Below are 17,323 nucleotides of genomic sequence, written 5' to 3' on the forward strand. Positions count from 1 at the left end.
TCCATGTTTGTGTGTGACTGTGTGTGTGTGTCCATATTTGGCCTGTTCTGACAAAACCGCTAAGAAATGCTGACCTTGCATCTCCAATCAGGATGAGCTGGTCAGTAATCCCATCAATGTTTAATAACCTGATCCGAGTGTTATGGGCTTCATTATATCAGAGGAATCAGGCTCTGCTTTTTTCTTCTTGTGCCACACCGTGTTGGAATTGGCTCCCCGGCAATTTATTTTTCTATTAGCGGAGCCGTGTGAAGTGTGATTGGGCGGCGAGCCTCAGGTCGGTGGAGGGGGCTGGTCGGCCTGATAAGAGGACAGTCAGAGATCCTGCTCAGCGCAGCGACTCTCGGCTCTGATTGGATGAAGATATGAAGCAGAAGACTGACCGGCCTGCAGCCCAGACCAAACATAAGCAGCTGTGTACAGCCACCAAAGTTTGACCGCATCATTTTATTGGTTACATTTTAAACATTTTAAGATAGATTCCCTGTTTTAGATGGTGGTAAAATAAAATTTGGGATAACAACAAATTGTTGCAGGTGTCATAAAATACATTTTGGGGGTTTTGGCCACAATGAAGCTAAAAAAAAAGCTAAATCATCTTCTTAAACTTTTTAGTTAATTTATGAGTATTAAATTCATAAAAGAATTTATATAGTTGGTTTGTTGACTTAAATATCACAATACAACTATATACACTAATGTTACAAATAACAAACATTAAGTTCAAACAATATTCCATAAACAGCACAAACACGGTCACCACTGTGGTTGCACTTCTGAGAGTTTGTTGAAGTGATGAGCTCTTGCTAGCGGGCTGCCTCTCTCAGTTTTTGATGTGACATGTTGATTGTAGGTGGTTATCACATGTATTCTTACAGGTCCAGTCAATCGTATGTTGGCAAAACTTACAGAATAGTTGTTCTCCTGACTCATGGTAGTCGTTTGGATATTGCTCTGCTCTAAATTTAGCTGTTAGTGTCAAATTCTTCAGTTTTTTTTGGATGACAGTGATCCCAGATGGCCCCGTCGTCGCATCCACATTTTGGAAAACTCTGGAAAACAGTCCGCGTTTTACGGTTGATTCTGTTATCAAATTCCACGATTCCATCAATGTTTTCCTTAATGCAGAAATCACAGGGCCCTAAAGTATGCTGGTGTCTCATCCTTGATGTCTTCAGGCTTTAGATCAGAGCGCAGAGACAGAAGGTGTTTAGGAGGGTGTGATGGACAGACCCCCCCCCCCCCCCCCCCCCCCCCCCAACAAATAGAGACACACATCCCATCACCCAGTCCCAGCAGCTGTGGATCAATATGTGGACATCTGTTCACTGTCTGTAAGCAGAAAAGAAAGCTTCCTTAGGCCTTTTTTCCTGTTTACAACAATGAAACAAGACTTGAAGGGCCAGTGCACCCAAATGACAAAGAAATATATTTACATACTTAGGTCCATTGGTATTGTTTTGGTTTTATTTGTCAAGCTTTTCAGATACTCAGAAACCCAATACAAGAGAGGTGAGAGGATTCAGGTCTAAACAGGGAACCATACATGATGTTATGTCTGAATATAACTGAGGTTTGAATGATGTGACTGATCTACAGACCAACACTTTGGTGAATGACAAGGTATCTTGAAACCTTTGCGTCCAATAGATCTAATATCTTTATTCCTGCTCCCAGAAGATGCATCTGAATAATTTTTAATGACAGTGGATTCTTTCCTTTTTTGGCGCCACATTCAGAACAAATTTCAGATTTTAGCCCGACTGGATAGCCTCTAAGAAGTTAAATTAGTATGTTGTGCTCTCATGGTATGGGGTGTAACGAACATTGGCTTACTCTCCGTAATTTCAAGTATGTACCTCTGCAGACTGGAGTATTCAAAAAGCAAACAGCAAGTACGTGGGCACCTCCAAGTGTACAAAAAAATATGAATTTATCTTTAAAAGTTTTTCAACTTTGGAAACCTGTCTCGTAATCTAACCAGCGGATTATCGTGAAATTTACAGCACATTCTGGCTCCCCAGAGGATGAACCACTCTGATTATTTCCTGCAGCGCCGTCACCAGGACAAATTGACCGATTTTGGTTTCTCTTCCAGTACATTGCAATGAACACTGCAGCCTCTAGGTGCCGCTGACGGAGCAGGAAGACTTATTTACTTGTGATCGAGGTTCAGCAGCATCATACTGTAGATAAACAGACTGTACAGTTAATCAAAGGTTGCATTATCAATCCAACACCATGCACGGTGTGTCCTGCAGAAATATATGTTAGATACGTTTCATCTGTAGCTTCAGAAAGTCTCTCAGCTTCAGCCTAAAACACCACAAACAATAATAAAGATTCATCTTCTTGGCTGATTTCATCATGAAGACAATACAAGAAGACAGAGCTCAAACTCAGCCATGATGCCGTGAACAGTAAGCCCATTTACCACAACAGTTGTTCTCTGTAGTAGTAGTCCTCCACTTCATCACATAAAGCATGTCACTGGGAGCAGCACTACCACTCAGACACGATGCCAAAAATTAAACCCAGAGGGTAACAAGAGAGCTGCTGTGAGCAGGATTATCCTACAGGGGGCAGTACGTAGCCTCTTCCTCTCACTCATCTCCCTCCTCAGGCTTTAATCATTCGTCAGGCATAATAAGAGAAGCATTTATAGTCATATCCCTGTAATAAAGGAGGTGTCTCTTTGTCCTTTTTTCATTCAACACATTGTCACAACCCAGAGCCTTAATCCTACAAACTGACGGACAGTTGCATCCAGGGAAAAGAGCCGCATGCCATTGTTTGAGTGAGTCAAATCTGTTAAACCCTAATTCTTTTGTGGGCATTTGCATACTCGGAAGTATTCCTTTACTGAAGGGCCAAATCCTCCTTGTGTGTGTGCGATGCAAGGCATTTTTAGTATCATTTGTGAAGTATCTACATGCGCTATTAGAGCCGCATAATACCTCCATATAATACGCCGGCATAATCTTGCAGATAAGAAGGGTTTTTCTAAAGTGTAGCATTACGTCGGGATGAAACGCCGCAATTTCAAGCAGATTCAAACAGGCTCAAATGTCATCAGAAATGTCAAGTGCCTCTGCAGTGACAGGATACTGGAATGCCTTTTTTTTTTTTTTTTTTTATCATTTTCATCAACCGCCGCCTCATTCCTTGAATTCACCACCCAGTTGAAAGGCTCGGCTCGGCTTGGCTCTCACCGCTGTAATGTAATGGGCCTGGTGCTATAATACAGACGGTTACCTCTGACTCACCTGGCCTCACTCTTCCTCTCTTATTTTCTGCTTATTTTTCATCTTTCTTTTTCCTTGTCTTCCCCTCTGCACCTCTATCTTCCTCTCTCATTCTCATCCTGATTATAGCAGGATGGCTTTCCTTCTTCCAACAGAGTTTCTCCGGCTCCCTGATAAACTGTTTTTTTATCTGTTCATGGCATTCGGCGCAGTGTGGTTCACACATTCACATCCTCTGCAGGTCTTTTCTCTCCCTGTTAACGCTGCTCTCTGGAGTCCCGTCTGGAAAAGCTCTGATAAGATTGTTGAGTTGAGATGGCAGATGGAGAACCGAGCAGAGAAGGTGAATTCTGTTAAGGCAAAACCTTTAGATTCCCAAAATGTCCACCTTCAACATATTAGCACACAGTCTTATGTGTAAAAATGAATCATCATTTATTTTCCAAAGTTTTATTATCTGCACAAATAAAGCATGTGAATGTGAAACTCCTAACCCTTCCAAACAGCAAATAAAGATCATTTTTGTACTGGTCATATTGGTTGTTCTGAAGTATGTATGTGGATGTGAATGCAATGTGTTAACAAGCTAGACTGCATGTCCATTTTAAGATACAGTTCATTTGAAGTGGTGAAAAACATTATCGTCTCAGAAAATTCAAAGATATTTCTCTTGCTAGCTTAAGGATGCTAATGTAGATCAGCTGGTCAGTCAGTTTGTCCGAAAGCTGAAAACCATAAGCATCGGGAATTGCATAGCAGAGACGAGGCAAAGCAGAGTTTTAACTGTGAGCTAAACTGTAAACTTTCTTAGTGTCCCAACAGCCCTCTTTTGGTTTTGACCACTCAGTTCTTTCTTACACTACATTAATTTAAACCTGTGTTAATTTACGTAGCCTCGTCAACCGCTACCATCTGACTTGATTGGCTCAAACACACACACACACACACAATAACCTTCAAACCAAGGTCGTTGCAGCCAGGATAACGCATCCAGTCCATCAACAACTTCCCTGTAGCATCAAAACCTCCAAGACTGCAACTGAGCAGCCTCCATCTGCCGCGTCACTTCCCATCTGTCTTTTCTTGTTAAGCTGTATCAGGCAGCAATTTATGTTTGCAGCATAAGAACGTTTTTCAGCTGTCTTCCAGCATTACAGAGTTTTCTTTTGACCAACACTTTTATTAAATCGAGAGCATAAATTAGCTCATTTTCCTCTCTGGCCCCTCCCGGGCTCCGTAGAAACAAAACCATCAGGCACTGATGGTGAAATTACACCCCAAACTGTCTGTTTACAGACTGATTTTCTGTTTTAACTTTGACACCGACTGTCAGCCCACCCATCCAGGAATTTGTCCCTCAAAGGAGAAATCAGCATCAATGTGGTTTTAATGCATGGGCTTACTGGGGCTCAAGACCTGAGCCCGACAGTGTGAAAGGGCTCACAAGACTCGGGGGGAAAAAATAAAATAAAATTCATAGGGAGGAAATGTTTCTGTTGTCTCTTTCTGAGCTTCATTTCGCAGCACTAACTAACTAACTGATATTCAGAGTTTTTAACCGTCCAGTGGCTGTTTGTCGGCGTGTGACGCTGGAGTGGGAAGAGTGAAAGCAGCTAGCTGAGATTAGCATGCTAACTGGCTAACGTTCAAAACCTTAAAACGTGAAATTATAACAGAATTATGCTTGACTTGACATTGATGTCATTGGAAAATGACATTGTTAGAGACCTGGACTTTACCGCACATAAAACCAGGAGGAAGATCATTTTAAAGGTAGGAACGGACTTTGGTTGTTTCATCTGTTAAGTGTGTGTGTGTGTAAGCGTTAGGGATGTGCAGAGAGCCCAGTATTTGTATTTGTATTTGTATTTGTATTTGTTGAGGCAGCAAAATTATTTGTATTTGTATTCGAATAAAAGTGGAAAGAGGCTTAAAAATCCTGTTTTTGTTTTTATTACACTTTTAATTTTAGAAAATTACAGATGAAAATTAAAGTGATGTCCAAATTAAGAAATATGCGTCACGTAGCAGGTGGATGTGACTCCCCTCATTGAGACCTGCTGATAGACGTAACAGCGGAGCAGAGGAGAGACACTGAGATAGTGACTATAACTGACCTGCTCGCTGGTATTTGACATGTTTTGTTTTTTTCTTCCCAAAAGCAAATAATTTTTGAAATATTTGTATGAAACAAATATTCGTATAAAACAAACTATTTGTGCTTTGCCGAATAATGTATTTGTATTCGTGCACACTGCTAGTAAGCGTGCATACGTGTGCATTATATGTGAGAGAGATGGTCCACAGTGAGCCGTAAGTGGGCTTATAAAGATTATATGACTTGTATTTGATGCCGCAACAGTCATAAAATTAAACTGCAGTCACGAGTGATTGTTGATGCATTATTGTATGCAAATTAAGCGTCGTTTAGTTGGGGTTGTCCTGGTGCGGTGTGTGTGTGTGTGTGTGTGTGTGTTTTATCCTCCAGATAAAATGGTTTAATGGATAACCTGTCTGATTGTCTCACTGCAACCTCTTGACTTCCTTTAATGTCACCATGGTCAGCTGTTAACTCGGTGAGTGCACGGATGTTCAAAACAACAAAAATAAGACTAAAAGCTGTAATAAACTGGAATTATCTTTTAAGATTTCATGCCAGGTTTTGTGTGACTGAGTCTTTATCTGCCTCTCATGTAAAGCTCATGTACAGTACATACTCAGCCTCTTCAGATTCATTGTCTTTGTTGTGAAGAATGTTTCACTGTATTGCACCATCACTTTTCTCGCTCGTTCTTCCCAATGTCACACAGATCGAGAGAAAAGGGAAGATGGAGGAATTTGCAGCCGCTATGCATCTGTTCTTGTGGCTGCTGTTTGTCTGTTTGTCTGTTTGTTTTGTTCTTTTCCTTCTGTGTGTATTTAAGCGTCGATTTCTGCCGGCGAGGGACACATGAAAAGAGCCATGGCACGAACAGAAAACAAGCCCTCAGAGACGAGGAGGAGGAGGAGGAGGAGGATGAAATGACAACACGAAGAAAGAAACAAGGCCCAGGAATAAGCTGCGATTAAACCACAAAACAATCAAACTGCAGAGAGATGAGAAGGAGAGAGGGAAGAGAAAAAAAAAACACTCACACAACAATGAAAGCAAATAAAACAGGCAAACAGGGAATGTTGTGTGTTTGTGAAAAGACCCTGGCGAGGGCAAATTACACCAACTGCCAGTTGTGGATGCCTGGCATCAAAGAGAAGCAGAAGAATTTTGTTGGAAATGGGAACCGTTTCTTTGACTATATGACACCATCGGATATCACTGGGATGTGAAATGGGATCAGGGAAAGCAGCAGTGATGTTAACACACAATAATAAACACACACATTCATTACATCCATCACATTAGAGGTGAAGACCATGCAGCGAAATCTGAAAAAACTGCATTTACGTGTCCAAACTTTTCAGATTCTGGTGTCAATGGGCCTCATGCAAGAAGCACGAACAGATTCACTCTTAAGAGGCGTGTGCGAACGATTCAAGAAAATTTGTGGCATTCACCACAGAGCACACCATTATATGAACACAATTTAAAGGTGGAGACCCGTCGTGCGAGTCATGAACTGTCTCTGATTTTCCTCACAAAGGGAGAAACACTGTTTGAAACACTGTTAACTCTCTCATGCATGAATTATGATAATATCACATGTCCACTCAGGTGAACAGCATGCGTTTGAGTTTTCAACTTTAGGAATATGTATTTAACAAACCAATTAATAAAATTGTATATTATTTGAAACCTACCTAACTCCTCAGCCTCTCCCCTCTGTCTTACTGCATTTATTAGCACATGAGCTACAGATGACTTGAAATGCAGAGGATTCTTCTTTTCTAATCCAGACATTCTTTTGAGGTGTCAGGCATTCACTCAGCATCCTCAGCTCCCTCAATATCCTCAGCATCCTCAACATCCTCAGCTCCCTCAGCATCCTCAGCATCCTCAGCCCCCTCAATATCCTCAGCTCCCTCAGCATCCTCAACGCCCCTCAGCATCCTCAGCCCCCTCAGCATCCTCAGCATCCTCAGCATCCTCAACCCCCCTCAGCCCCCCCAGCATCCTCAGTATCCTTAGCCCCCTAAAACTGCAAGTTACATTATAATAACATAAATCAATTGATTTACAGCCAATAAAGTTACTCCAGATTAAGTATTTTCAAGAACAACAAAGTCACAGTAACAGTATAATTGTAGTTGAAACAGCGATGCATGATGTCCAACTTAGTGGACAGATGATTAATCGTCATTTTCTCCCAACATACGATCAATAATTGGAAATTTTAACAATTGTATTACTCCTTAGTTGTTACTTGATGTTACAAAATTTTATTTACCTGCAAGGGTCTACTACTATAGAAGGATCGGCAAGATATTCCTGAGCTGCTGAGCATTTCCGGCCGGCTGGCAGCCATCTTGGTTTTGAGTAATTTGTGTTGCACTTACAAAGGCTGGCCAGTGGATGGCAGCGTATGGGACGACACACTAGAGTCCACTGTGATGGCTGATGTTCAACTATACCATCAAAACCCCATGCATATATAAGAGCTGTCCACTCTAGTGACCACCATGCATGAAAAGGTTAATCTGAATGAACTTGGAGTTTAAATACGATACTGAAATCAACTAAAATAAAACTAAAACAAACTTTAACAAGATTAATAATCTGTTCAGCATATCATCATCGTCATGGTTTACTGCTTCCAGGTATTACTGATGTGATGATGTTCATGTCAGTATTAGCTGTAAACAGCTGGTTCAGGGTGTTTCTGTCCAGCATCATGACTTTAACATCAGCTACTGTAGGCTGCAATATTCTCTCCTCTAATATCTCTGTGACTGTCACATGACTCCTCTCATATTAGTCATGGAGCGCTTTGCTTTAGAAAGACGATTTTTAGCATCTAACTTCATGTCAAAGCGATGGATTCATATTTTCTAATAGTTTCAGCTCCTCTAACACGACGACTGACACTGATAAATGTGTCTGCTGGTTTCTGGCAGCAGCAACCTCAAACTCTTTGTGAATAAAACTCACCCACAGACGGAGCGGAACAAGTCGCCTTATATGGACATTTTAGGGGCGTTAATTATGCTAATGATGAAATCTCAGGAACAACAGGTGACATTCATCAGGCTGAAACTACAGTTGAGTTTGTTGAATCTGACTTTGAAAAAACCTCTCAGAAAGAGTTTTAGGAGAAAAATACGAACGTGTTCTTGCATGAGGTGTTTTAGCTTCTTTAAGCTAGCTTTTAGCATTTCAAGAAGAACATCTTAAAGTTTTTCTCCATTCAAACATGTGTTTTGCTCATTTCTTTATTTTATTTGAGCTTCACTGCTTCACCACGGTAACCTTAAAGAGTAACTTAAAGAATAAGGCTGGTGATCCTCTATATTTTTCTTATTGTCAATAAATCTCATATTTGAAGCCAAACCAACAATGAACTGATCTACTAACAAGTATTGTGTGTGTATCCAGAGTCTGATATATCTTATTCTTCTGTGCCGTAAACCTCTGTTGTGACATGTTCCTTCCTACCGTAGTTTATAAAAATTTCTCAAAGAACTTAAGTATCCGTTAACTCCAGGCTTAAAAGCAGTGTTCTGCTTCCCTCTCTGGTTGAAAGTTTCAAGCCTGTTGCACCTGTAACCACTAGTGATGTCACTGGGTCCTGGAGTTCATCAGTACATCACTGCAACAAGATGATAAGAGTTTAACCACTAGAGGTCAGCAAGAACAAGATTTCCAGCAGCTGATAAGTTACTTTTTTGGGATCATTTCAACCCAAACATGATGTTTCACCAAACCTCAACAAGTGGTTTTTGTGTCTAAACCTAACCAAACCTTAGAGGGGACATATGACACCTTTTGTGGTTTTCTGTTATTTATATACTGTTATAATGTCGGATATCGACACTAAACATGGTCAAAGTTCCAAGATTTGAGGTTAACGTAGGTAAAAATGCTCCCTGAAAGGTGAAAAGTCAGTTGAGGCTTCAACCTGCTCTGAACACTTCGTTTGAGACATTTTTTTCTACCTTGCTGACGTCGACTCGTCGCACATGCCCATAAACGGCCGTCTGTTCTGTATCCTCGGTTGCTAAGGTGGTTGCTAAGGTTTTCTATGTGGATTTGAGAAGTTGACATTTCAAGCAACGTATTTTGTTATTTCATTTGGAGGATTGTTGGTTGATTAAAAGTGTTTTTTAAAGTTATTACTACAATATAATCAAGCTCAAACTACTTATGATTTACCAGATGTACCAACATTCTCCTACTTTACATGTTCAGGGAACATAAGGTTTAAGAAACATGTCATATAAAAACATATAATGAGGGAATATAAACCCTGAAAACAAAGTTTCATGACCAATACAATAGTTCTGTCTGGCGAGTGCGAAATGGATAAAAAGGTGATTCCAAGTTCTGAAAGTCTGTCAAAGACCGGAGGAATAACTACATAATAATAAATCTCCATCACCGGCTGAAGCTCTCTAATTGCAGTATTTCTATTGATTTTGGATGAATGTTTTCTAATTAGGCCGTGACATTAGCTAAAAGGAGCTAATATCGTTAAAGGCCATACCGGAGCGATGAAAAGGCTTGTGATTTATCTAAATGTGTAGCTTATGAATAAATTTGTCTGGAGTTCCTCTGCAGTGTGTCATCTCTCGTCCCTCTTCGGTGCGGTTCTCGGCTCCACAGCTCTCTGGTTTTTGTGTTGTTCCGGTCCAGCGACTCTCTGATGTCCCGACACAGAGGCTTTTATGACAGATGAAGACTTTTTTAACTGCCACTGTGTGGAGGCAGTGGACTGGTTCCTCTTAATTAGTACTTTGTCTCTGCTTAGAAGTGACCTTTTCTCTTTTGCACTTTGGCTAAATTGACTCCCACTTCTCTGCTGTGTGTTTCCTCTTGTTTTACATGGTCGCTGGTGCATGGCTCTGCTCTCTCTGCTGCAGTGCTCTGAGTAGTTAGGGGTCAACTCATGTATTGGTGCACCAGTATAACAAGCCAATATTAGGAGTTTACAGCTTTTACTCAAGATCAAATAATGACCAATCGGCAGCAGTGGAAGAAGTATTCAGTTATTCAGTATTCAGTATTACTTAAGTTAAAGTATTAATACAACAATGTAAAAATACTCCAATACAAGTAAAAGTCCTGCATGAAAAATCCTACCACAGTAAAAGTACATTAGTATTATGAGCTTGATGTAGTTAAAGTATTGCAGTAAAAGTAGTGGTTTGGTCCCTCTGACTGATATATTATTATAAATGATGATATTATAAATGATCATTTGAACATTTATTGAAATGAAAGCATGTGAGAAGTTTAGAGGGAAAAATCACTATTTGGTGGAGCTGTTAACAACTCATAGACATGTGAAATGTGACCCCGACTACACACTGCTTTTTGTAAGACGTCAAAAAGCCAAAAAGGTTGGAAACCACTGGTTTCATCTTTAACAATGTGTTGTATTTTAAAAGCTTGTTATATTATCCATTGTGTCAAATCTTCATCTGAAAAGTAACTAAAGCTGTCAAATAAATGTAGTGGAGTAGAAAGTACAATATTTCCCTCTGAAATGTAGAAAGTAGCGTCACATGGAAATACTCAACTAAAGTACAAGTACCTCAAAACTGTTCTTAAGTACAGTACTACTCCACTTAGAGCCTCCTTCCTACCTTCCTTCAACACAAAAACATTTAAATGTATTTTCTGTGCAGACTTGGTGGTTGGGATTGTGAGAACTGTGCATCCTTTTATTCAATGAAGAGTTACTGAAGGGGGGGGGGGGGATTTACTAGCTCAAAGACCTTTTGGTGTTTGTTAGGACAATAAGTTTATTAGAAAGAGATGTTTGTGCTTCAACCGAGAAGTTTAAATAAAAATGGATGAAGCAACACAGATCATTTATTATCTGCTGCTTGCTTGCTCTAGATTGGACGGTTCTCATCAGCAGGAAAACATCATTTATCTCTGCCTTCCAAGACTGTTACACATCACTGTTTAAAAAAATAAATGTTTTATGATGTGACAAACAGTTCAGGGTATCTGCACACTTATTGAAAACCGATGTAATGCTTTAAGACTTCTGTAGGACCTCAACAAAGAAACCTGAACATCCTTTCCACGATGTGAATACACATCAGGGCAGCAATCACAATATTCATATAGATATGAAGTGGAGAGGGTCTTTAAGGTTAGGAGGCCTTCATCGTCATGGTTACAATAACAACGTGGTTAAGGTTAAGAGGCGATCCCTGTTATGGTTTTCCAAAAAAAGTAATGACTGTTGGTTGGTAGTCTGATGTTCTGTAGACTCGTCCATCCACCCCGACCTCCCTATGTCACTCTATAACGTCACCTGATTTCCTCCTTCGCTCCCGTCATAATTACGCTCTCACTTGAATGTTAGCTGTTTAGGGACGCTTGCACAAAGAACCAATATTGTCATTTTTCTTGGGAGGACAGTCTCCATCTGCAGATGTCTTTTTCTTCACCACTGCTGTCATTTCTCATCATTTCCTTTGGGGAAACCCAATGACAACTGCAACTTTCCAGGTAGAAGCAGGTATTTCTGAGTCATGCTTCATGGGTGAGTAATAATCTTGTACCAATAACTAATGCAGAGTATCTACACCACACACACACACACACAGTGTTTTCCAGGCTCAACCGTAGTTTTCCCTCCTCAGAGACCCTCCACAACCATCGCCTCCTCCATTTGGAGAATCAGAGATGACCTTTGCATGAATAAAGTCAAAGAGGATTAAGGCAGAAGAGACCTTCGCAATGTCGGCCGAGGGGAGAAGTGGCGCATCCTCCCTTTTGAACGTGGCCTGAGTGTCGATGTCTCCGCCTGCCTGAAGGCCACGCTGTTGGTTATTTGAGCATGCGGTGCGTTTGCATGGATGGCTGCAGGCAAAAACAAAAGAAAAACACACCTTTAGGAAAAGGGGAGGAAGCAGAGGAGAGATGTCATGTTTAGATTAAATATGAGGAATATTTCAGATCCCACTCTGATGGTAAATATTCAGTTAGTGTCGAAGTCATTCACCCATTTTACTGGAGGTGATAAAATCTCCAGTTAATATCCTTATCTGATTTATTTTACGCTCGTATCTAATCCATATGTTACAAGATGTACAAACACAGAATCTATTTGCTCAAGTGTCCATCATACTGCCAGGATTAGCTCCCTTTTTCTTTACTGTTTCAGTACAGCATCATGTCAGCTGTCGAGATTAATGGAATCCCATTTCCTCATTATTACCTGCACAGTACCTGTCAAAAACACCTGCAGCTGAGTGATTTTACCTGTAAGAAGTATCAAAAGTGTTAAAATATTGAGATTAAATTTCAAAACAACAGCAGATACTGGTTGGAATATTTAAAAGACATCATTACTGCGTGTTCGGTGATGTTCACGTTGGGCCTGATGCTAATTTTTTTAAAGATACAAACGAAATTCGCAAGAGACGTCGTACGAGTCGTGAATAGACGGTCTGCCTTTCTTCACAAGGGTTTGACTGTTAATTGATTATCAAGCCTCAATCTGAATGAATTTGGAGTTTAATTATGATACAGAAATCAGCTAGATTAAAGATAAACTACTAAAATTAATATTATTCTGATCACCATGATGATGGCTGCCAGTTTCCTGAGGCGTTAAAAGTTTTTGTTGTAGTTTTATCTGCATGTTTTTGCATCTTCTACAGTTCAGTAGTTGTCAGGAATGACAATATATCAACGTCGCTGTACAGGAGAACATCTTTATAACCAGCCTGGTCGCCAGAATAAAACGTTGACATTGTACGTTTCCGCAAACCACAGAAACGTTGAATATCTACGCTTCAGCACGTGTAATACGTAGCATATCAACACATCTATATGAGCTGACTTTCTTATTAGGAGGAGGAGTCGTTGGATGGTTAGGAAGTTTCTTGGCAGAAAGTTGGAAGTTGGAAATCAGCAGAGAGCACGGTTCGAGACCACTTCGAAACCGATGCCTGTTTCAACTGACAAAAGCGTGTTTTTAGTGAGACGTCAGGACATTTGCAGCTGTTTTTATTTTATTTAAATCCAAACCATGATCTTTCACTAACCCTAACCAAGTGGTTTTTGTGCCTAAACCTAACCAGACTTTAACCACAGTGTTGTCACATCATAAAACATCATTATTCAACTGATCATGGCCGACATTGAAATGTAGACATTCAAGGTATCCGTGGTTTGCAGAAACGTTCAATGCCAATGTTTTACTGGTGATTGGGTTGTTATAATACTTTACAGTGTAAAATCACGTCCCCTTAACCCAACCAGCAGCGTTGTCACATCATAAAACATCTTTATTTAGTTTTGGAAAACACAGACAAATGTTGTCCTGTTGATTACTGCCAATAGGGGCGCCAGATTAGAAAATGCTCCCATGTGTTGTTCTGGAGTCACATGGTCAAACCGCGTATTTGGTCGTTTAATTTGGGGGACTTTTTGTTATTTCCACATCCAGCAGTTACGGAGCAACATTATCATTCATTTGGAGTTGTGTTTCTGTCCACTTGGTGAATGTAAGTCCAATATTCATTCTCTTTTAGCTCTGTTTTTGTTCTCCACCAACTCCTGAGGGAAATATCTGGCTCTTTAGCTGCTAAATGCTCCACTATGTTCACCAGCTAGTCTACAGCTAACTGTGTCTGTTTGCTGTTTGGCACTGAGCAGGTAGTGTACAGTGGGGGTTTTATACTATAGCAAATGTCAACTTGCACTAACTTCCATTGAATCATGTTTTAATATGTAAATATAGACTTTGTAACATCAAGATGCTTTTTGTTCTGATGTATCTCTTGAGCCCAGTTTGTAATTTTCCTGCTCTGACTGAGACGGTGGTTTCACTCTGAATCATGAGTACATATGACAGTAATGACCGAGGGCCCCTCCCCACCTGAACAGAGCCAGAAGTCAAGTCGTCCCTAACAGGAGTCAAAGGTTGGGCTGCTGCTAATCCATGTAACACTAGGAGAATAATCCTCAGGGCTGTGGCCTGCCCGCTCAACAGTTTTCTGTTCCCCTTTTGTTTTTCAGGTAAGTGATCTTGGAAAATTTTTCAGCGATGGCCCCCAGACTGCAGAGAGAGGAGCAGAGTCTTCCTCGCTGTAAAGACAACTGTGTTCTCTCATTTGTGGGTCATGTGGTTTCCTCCTCAGGCAGAACTGGTGCTTAAGAAAACCACAAGGAACCACAGAGTTTCTTATCCTTGTAAGGAACAAGGAAGGGAAGAAGTGAATAAATCATGATGGTTTTGGTGATTTGCAGCAATGTCTAATTCTGACAAACACACACACAACAAGTTACAGACCATTATGAGTTTCAATACCAGTTTACTCAAAATAATGCTTCTCCTGTGCAATCTAATGCAATCCAATACAACAGCTCTGCCATCAACTCTACTTTTACGAAGCTCATGCAAGAAAAATACTAGAAACACTTTTCAATATAATGCACTCCAGTACACCATCACCCACTACGACCTCTATAATAAAGTAGAATTATCACCTTTCTGACGATGTCAACAAAAGCTGTAAATGTACAAGCTTTATAAAAGTAGAATTTATGGCAGAGCTGTTGTATTAGATTGCACAGGTGTTCCTAATAAAGTGCTCTGTGAGTGTATAATATAATGTAATTCCGCAAATGTTTTCAAGCTTTTTTGTCTGAGGTTGTTTCCAGTTATGTTATATACTGTATATTCCAGCAATTAATCAAGTAACTCTACAAGAGAAATGTGAACATGTGTTTTCTGGCAAATCAAAACAAGTTTAGAAACAGTGGATACATCAATAAATGTATTGATGAAGCCGCAAAAAAAACTGTAATGAAACTGAGCTGAGCCAATGCAGTTTATTGCAAAATATTATAAATATATCGCAAAATGTTGCATGTACTCATTGACATTGTTATTCATTTGTGTATTTTCATAAATAAATTTGCAATTAGACACATTATCAAAAAACATTCATTGAGGCTGAAGTTTTTAACACATCTGGAATTCAGGCAGTTGCTGTTTGTAGAGATTAGTTGTCAATATCGGTATCAATTTTCTCATCTCACTCTCAGAAAGAACGCAAGATTTACCAAAATGTTGAACTGCTGCTTTAAATCCAGACAGTTTGAATTCAGACTTTTCACCTGGAAATCACCAAATGAATGTTTGTCTGTTCTGTTCTTCTTGTTCAGATGCAGAAAAAAACACATCACACATATTATTTTACAGTCTTCTTTTTCCTTTGAATCCACTTCTTGACTCTTTGGTTTCTGCGAAGCTAAACATCTTCATGTCTTCAGTCAACAGAAAGTGGAGTAAGAATAGCGCAGCGAAATGTGTGTGTGTGTGTGTGTGTGTGTGTGCTGAGTTCTCATGTTAAGTCCCTACAGATCTCCCAAATACCCATGCACATGTGTATAGAAACAATTTACAAAGCCCTGTGTAATCTTCCTTTTTACTGCGCTCTTAGTTTCATCTGCAGGGGATTACTGTACCACTTTTTTTTTGTGTGTGTGTGTGTGTGTGTGTGTGGAATCTGCACAAGGAGGAGGGACATACAAAATGGCGGAAAAAGGAAAACAAATTGTAGCGTAATCTCTGCAGAGAAAGGACGGCTGAGCGAGGGAGTCCCCCGGACCCTCCATCTTTTTTTTGGGGGGCTAGAAAATCCCATAATCCTCCATGTTTGATGTCTCAAAGCTAATGGCGTTTATTAGGACAGCCCAAAAGGCGCTTTGTCCGTGGTGCGGTTGCCGTTGAGGTTTTGAATGACATTGCAGGGAGAGAGCTGGTAACTTTAGCTTAATCTGGGCTTATCCGGCCCCGATGCATGCACAGGTGTGTGGCCCTTAAGCCCAGAGGAGGCCGAGCCCTCCTGTGCAAGCCAAAGATCAATCCTGCTCCAGGGCCCGAAGACGTCCAGAGGAACACACACTGCACCTTTAACCCAGGAGGTTTTAGCCCCCGCATGAACCGAACCGCCTATTATCACATTTTAATTAAATGACTGCTCCCCCTTTCCCTCCGTCTGCTCAGTGAAGATATGGAACAACCTTTTCCTGCTGAATCAGTTTACATGTCATGAAGCGAGTCATGCAGGTTGAGTTGCGTATATTCATCTGAGGGATTTATGTTTCAGCCTTGCAGCACTCTGCTTTGACCCTAAATCCTATAAAGTTCATAAATAACTATGTGGCATTTGTGACTCATGGTTACGTATGTTCATATAACCTATAATAAAAGCTGCATTAATTGATTTTTGATCAGTAGGGAGCAGAAAAACATTAAATAAAGGTGAGTGATAACACCTGATGAATGTAAGTCTAATATTCACTCTCCTTTCAGCTCCGGTTTGGTCTCCAACAGTTCTTTGGCTGCACTAGCAACATGGCCGATATTATCAGGGGGGCGGCTGTGGCTCAGGAGGTAGAGCGGGTCGTCCACTAATCAGAAGGTTGGTGGTTTGATCCCGGATCACCCCTGTCTGCATGCCGAAGTGTGCTTGGGCAAGATACCGAACCCTAAATTGATCCTGATGATTGCGCCAGTATATTGTGTGGTAGCCTACATTCTAAAGCGCTTTGGATGAAAGCACTATATAAATGCAACCATTTACTGTTATATGTCCAATATTCACTCCCTTTTAGCTCTGTTTTTGCTCTCTACCAACTCCTGAGGGAAATATCTGGCTCTTTAGCTGCTAAATGCTCCACTATGTTGGAAGCCTGAAGCTAAATGTGTCTGTTTGCTTCATGAAAACAGCTGGAAACATTGAAGACGTTTTTAAACCTGTAGTTCATTTGCTCTTCTCTGAATCACTTGGTAAACTCATTGTGTTTTCTACTTAGTTTAGTTTCTTTTCAACCAGAGAAATTAAAGCAAACCAAAATGGCTCCTCCGGCCAAAGGAAACGTACTCGGTTGTTAGACCACCTCTGCATCCCAGCATGCAAAGCGCTCCCGGCTACAGGAGCCGTTTAGC

This window comes from Thunnus thynnus, chromosome 3 (assembly GCF_963924715.1).
Source record: "Thunnus thynnus chromosome 3, fThuThy2.1, whole genome shotgun sequence".
In the NCBI taxonomy this organism is placed as follows: Eukaryota; Metazoa; Chordata; class Actinopteri; order Scombriformes; family Scombridae; genus Thunnus; species Thunnus thynnus.